The sequence below is a fragment of the Aquarana catesbeiana genome, linkage group LG01, assembly GCF_042186555.1.
Source record: "Aquarana catesbeiana isolate 2022-GZ linkage group LG01, ASM4218655v1, whole genome shotgun sequence".
NCBI lineage: Eukaryota > Metazoa > Chordata > Amphibia > Anura > Ranidae > Aquarana > Aquarana catesbeiana.
Window position 1 is genome coordinate 764,353,820 of NC_133324.1, and position 6,470 is coordinate 764,360,289.

Here is a 6,470-nt window from a genome sequence, read left to right on the forward strand (position 1 = left end):
CTAAGATCTTTGGATTTTCGAAACACAACTACTGGTTTGGGTGGTAGAACTGGATTGAGGATGGGATCCTGCTTGAGAATGTTCCAATTTTTCTCGATGGCTCTCTGTATGTCGAATGCTTTGGTGTTATATTGTGTACTGAATCTGATGGAGTTGGAGATATTGCTGTCGGTGGTCCTTTTATTGCCGCTTGTTTTGTTAGCCTCCATTGCCATAGTGACAGAGGGATGTTCGTCATACTGGGTCCAATATTTGTAAAAGGCCTGTTTGATGAGTGATTCTTCATAACCCTTCTCAAGAAATTTCTTTTTTAAGATGGATCCCTGTTTTTCATAGTCACTTTTCTTAGTGCAGGTTTTCTTCAGCCTGCAGAATTGCCCGTGGGGTATGTTACGGATCCATTTGGGATGGTGGTGACTTTTGGCGTGGAGGTAGGAATTTCCAGCACTAGGTTTGAAATGGGTTTTGGATATAATGCTGCCTTCCTCGATTTGCAGGTCTAAATCCAGAAAGACGAGTGATGTGTTGTCGACCACATGGGTAAAAGAGATACCATAAGGATTGGAGTTGCAGTATTCCAGAACTTTGTTTAGATCCATATGTGATCCGTTCCAAATGATCAGGATGTCATCAATGTATCGGGTGTAGAGGGCGAGCTGATCTTTAAAAGGATTGTTGGCCCAGATGAACAGATCTTCCCACATGCCCATGAAGAGGTTTGCGTAGCTAGGTGCAAATTTTGCTCCCATGGCAGTTCCCATGGTTTGGCGAAAATACTCGCCCACGAAGGAGAAGTAGTTGTGAGTGAGGCAGAATTTGATGGAGTTGAGGAGGAATTTGGTCTTTAGAGGGTGTATGTTACTCTTGGAGAGAAAGTGTTTGGCTGCTTCTATGCCATATTTGTGTTTGATAGAGGTATAGAGAGAAGAGACATCCAATGAGAGCCATTTGAAATGCGGTTGCCAAGAAAATGATGAAAGGATGTCGAGCATGTGTCCGGAATCTTTTACGTATGGTGGTAGTTGTATTACTAAGTCTTGTAGGAAGTGGTCGATATAACAACCTAGATTGCTGGTTAAGCTGTCGATCCCAGCAATAATAGGTCTGCCCGGTGGATTTGTCTGATTCTTGTGAATTTTGGGGATATGGTAGAAATGGGGAGTCAGTGGATGCTGTTTGTTAAGGAAAAGGAGTTCGCTTTTCGTGATGACTCCATTATCCTTAGCTTGATTTAATAGGACTTCGAGGGAGGTTGCAAAAGATGGTAGTGGGTCAGTAGGGAGTTTCTCATATGTGTCGGTATCTCCAAGGAGTCTCAGGGCCTCTGCCAGATAGTCAGCTTGATTTTGAATTACTAGACCACTACCTTTATCAGCTTGCCTAATAATGATGTCTTCTCTATTCTGGAATTTCTTAAGGATCTCTTTGGGGACTTCGTGGTCTTTGTTCTTAATGTTTATGGATTTGTCACTGAGACAATTTTTTTGACAGATCCTTTTAATTTCGTTCAGCACTATCTCATAGAATATTGGAATGAATTTTCCTTTTGCCCAGTGGGGATGGAAGGAAGACTTGGGTTTGAAGTCAGTGTGTGTGATCTGTTTTTCCATGAGGGCTAAGAGTTCTGGTTCAGTTTCATAGTCCTCGCAGGCTCCCTCCTGAAAAAGACTCTCCAAGTTTTCGAGTGCGTTGTCCGTATTTAGTGCAATATTGTCAGATGGGGGGCTTGTGGATAAGGATGGTGCTTCAGAGGGTGATTCACGAAGGGCAAAATACCTTTTCAGGGTGAGATTTCTTATATACCTATTTAGGTCTAAAAAGATCTCAAAAAGGTTTGGAGGGTTTTTTGGGGCAAAGTTGAGACCTTTACAAAGGATGTTGAGTTCTGTGTCATCGAAGACTGAACTAGATAGATTGAAGATCTTAATTGAAGTATGTGTTGGAATTATCTTTTCCCTTTTTTGGTGCTCTTTCCTCCTCGTCTACTTCTTCTTCTCCATCTTCTCTTTTTCTTACCGACCTCTGTTGGAATTCCAGAGGGGTTTTTTGTTGTTGTTGTGCCGTGGGGTTCCATTTATATTATATACTTTTTATCATTTTATGAATGCATTTTTCAATGTAAACTTATCTTACGTCTCCAGTCTGTAGTGTACGGTATATATTGTTCTTATTTATACCCCATCTAGAACACCTGGGTATGGAACTTGAAATAATCAATTGTCCATCACAGGACACATCCTCCTACTAGCCACACCACCTCTCCCCATGTACACATGTCGGCCTACCGGCCCATACAAACTGTGCTCCAGTTCTCCTGGCTCTGATGAAGAGGTTTTCCTCGAAACGCGTCAGCATTTTTTAAATACCTGCCTCAATATGGGCACACCCCAATTTTAACTTCCTAGTACTTATTTTGTTACCTGTTTTTCCTTTTTTTTTATAATATTATGTAGTATTTGTATGATTTTATATCTATATGACTATATGTCTGTATTCTTTTACATAAATAAACCATACATTTCTTGATGTAAGCGTCTGATCACGCGCCTTCCATCCACTTCCTACTAAACAGTCCTTTGCAGACCACCCCTGGTCAGCTAAGGCAGCGGGACATGCTCCATCATCTCCCCCAGTCCTATCTCTGACTACAATACTACCTTTGTTTTACAGCAAACGATCTCACAAGCGCAGGAGTATTTTTCACCATATCTTGTTCACACTTTTGCATAAAAAATTGCATACCTGAAAAGCAAACATAATAAAACATAATAACAATAAAACATTGCAGAACAGAATACAGTAAAAAGAGCAGAACAATAGAGAGAGAATAGAGAGAGAGAGAGAAAACAATAAAACGACAACTATTTTTTTTTTTTTTTATATATATATTTTTTTTTTACACTTTTTTTTGTAACTAACTTTTATAACTGTAACCGGTTCCAGGTTCGGGTCTCTCAAAATGCGATGGCATCTTGGGAGACCCTGTGCAAGTGTGCCTAGTTTGTGCAATGCTGTACCCTACGCTAATACTCATCTAGTGCATGGTAGCGTTCAAAACATTCACCAATGCAAAGATCAGGATTGTCAGGACAGGAGGGACAATAATAGCGGGTGTCACGCCTATATCCGCGCTTGCTGCAGACTCAACATCTTTTTTGGGGGGGTTAGTTGGGTAGGGGTACTCGGGAGGACATAAAGAAAATGCCTCTCATGCAGTCAACTGCATTTGGTTGGGGATGTGAATGGGGGAAGTACGGGCGCTGCAGAAGTGGTGGGTTCCCAATTAGGATTGGCGAATGCTGCAGGAAGGGCACTATGGGCACAACGGGCCTGTGTTTGTCTTCTTGGTGGCAGTGGGACACTACTTGTGCTTGCCACCTCACTAGCTTCTACTGCACTTATGGGACTCGCCACGTCACCAAGTGTTACTGCAGTGCTGGTTTGACTACGACCGGGGTGTACTAGGCCGCTGGTGCTTGCCAGTTCACCAAAACGCTACCAGTTCAGCGATCGCAGGGATCAGGCCTGACTCTGCGAACGCTGCAGTTATGTGTTTAGTGTTTTGTAAGTGACAGTGATCGATCGATACTGCACTTGGGTGGGCTGGGCTGGGCCGGGCGGAGGGGCAAAACGCAGGTGCTAGCAGGTATCTGGGCTGATCCCGCTAACACTGCATTTTTTGGGAACCCTAAACTGCTTGGGACGCTAGTATAGATCTGATCGGATCAGATATTGATCTGTTCAGATACTACACCACTAAGGGAGGTGTACGGTGCGTGCATGGGTGTTAGCGGTACTGGCACTAACCTGACGCTGCCTGGGGCTGGTGCTTGCCAGTTCACCAAAACGCTACCAAAAAAACTGTTAGCAATCGCAGGGATCAGGCCTGACTCTGCGAACGCTGCAGTTATGCGTTTAGTGTTTTGTAAGTGACAGTGATCGATCGATACTGCACTTGGGTGGGCTGGGCCGGGCGGAGGGGCAAAACGCAGGTGCTAGCAGGTATCTGGGCTGATCCCGCTAACACTGCGTTTTTGGGAACCCTAAACTACTGGGGACGGACAGATATTGATCCGATCAGATACTATACCACTAAGGGAGGTGTATGTATGCTGCGTGAGTGGGTGTTAACGGTACTGGCGCTAATCTGACGCTGCCTGGGGCGACGCATATCACCGCCGGGCAATCAGGGGGCTAAACCTTTATTAGGTAATAAACAGCGGGTGCCCTGACACTATAAAAAATAAACGAACTAACCAGCGTCACCCATAACAGTTATACGGTGATCAGTGGTGAAAGGGTTAACTAGGGGGCAATCAAGGGGTTAAAACATTTATTAGGTAGTATATGGGGGTCCCTGACGCTATAAAACACTGACGGCGAACCTAAATATTTACCTCCCTAAGTAGCGTCACCAGACACTAATACAGCGATCAGAAAAATGATCGTTTAGCAACACTGGCGACGGGGGGTGATCAAGGGGTTAAAACTTTATTGGGGGGGTTAGGGGGGTATCCTAGACCTAAAGGGGGCTAACCCCAACTGCCCTAACACACTAACTGTCACAAGCTGACACCATGCAGTAATCAGAAAAAAAAAAAAACTGCTTGGTGTCAGTGTGACGGGGGGGTGATTGGGGGGTGATCGGGGGGGTGATCGGGGGGGAATTGGGGGTGTAATGTGTGCCTGGCATGTTCTACTGTGTGTGTGTGTTGTGCACTCACATTCCAGTCTTCTCTTCTCGGCGTCGGTACAGGAAAATGCAGAGCCGAGGAGAGATGACATCATTTCCTCTGCCTCTGTGTACAATACAGAAGCAGGGAAATGATCCCATTGGCCAGGAGCGATCGCGAGGGGGGGGGCAACGAATGGATGGCCTCCCCCTCACCACCAATCGCCGGGGAGGATTTGCCGACCGCCGCAGGCACCGGGGGGGGGGTCCGATCGTACCTGTAAGTCCTTTTGCCTGCCCATGCCATTCTGCCGACGTACATCGTCACTGTCACACTTTGAATGACAATTGCGCAGTTGTGCTACACTGTACCCAAACAAATTTTTTATAATTTTCTTCACACAAATAGAGCTTTCTTTTGGTGGTATTTAATCACTGCTGGGTTTTTTATTTTTTACAAAAAAAGACCAAAAATTTTGAAAAAGAAATGTTTTTTACTTTTTTTCTGTCAGTAATTTGTAACGAAGTAATTTTTCACCTTCACTGATGTGCGCTGATGAGGCGGCACTGATGAGCACTGATGAGGTGGCACTGATAAGGAGGCACTAATATGCTGCACTTATGGGCACTGATAGGTGGCACTGATATGTGGCACTGATGAGCACTGATGGGTGGAACTGATGGGCACTGTTAGGTGGCACTGATGGGCACTGATGAGGCGGCACTTATGGACACTGATGAGGTGGCACTGATGAGGAGGCACTAATATGCTGCACTTATGGGCACTGATAGGTGGCACTGATATGTGGCACTGATGAGCACTGATGGGTGGAACTGGTGGGCATTGATGAGGTGGCACCTATGGGCACTGATGAGGCGGCACTTATGGGCACTGATGAGGAGGCACTAATATGCTGCACTTATGGGCACTGATAGGTGGCACTGATATGTGGCACTGATGAGCACTGATGGGTGGAACAGATGGGCACTCATAGGTGGCACTGGTGGGCACGGATAGGCGGCATGGATAGGCGGTACTGATGGGCAGTGATGGGCATTGATGGGTGGCACTGATGAGCGACACTGATGGGCATTGATCGACGGCAGTGATGGGCATTGACGGACAGCAGTGATAGGCATTGGTCGACAGCAGTGATAGGCGGCACTGATTGCCAGCAATGACTGGCATCGCTAATGGGCTCTGATTATTGCGGTACCATGAAAAAAGACTTGAATTAAAAAAGCATAAATTTATTTCAAAACATGATAAAAAAGTCCCATAGGGGACATCAATTGTACATATTCATAACATGACATGCATAGACAATGATAATTGTTTTACAGCATTGTTGATACTAGGTTGGTATAGCTAATGCCCACACAAATATATGGACAGAAGTTGTATGGTGTGATACTTGCAGACGTGACCTCTACGTTTCGCGGTCACAGCCGCTTCTTCAGGAGGCGTCTAACAGTATATAGTCTATGAGGGTAAAGAACAATACAGTATCAACATAGTAAAAAACATACATGATTTTACAAAAAGTACATAGTCGATATTGGAGAATATATTTGAAATTTGAAGTTTAAAAATTGCACTCACCAAACTATAACCATAACGGTTCTCTGGAGCGATATTTGTGAGACGCCCTCACGAGGCGTTCCCCCGGGGGCGGGCCAGGGAGGCAAATTAAGGTAATGCTATTGTGAAAAATTCAATGGGATAAGGTTTTAAACAATCAAACGGTATGTCTGAATAAAGAGCACCCGGGAGTGTTGGGGTGGGGGTGAAGGGATC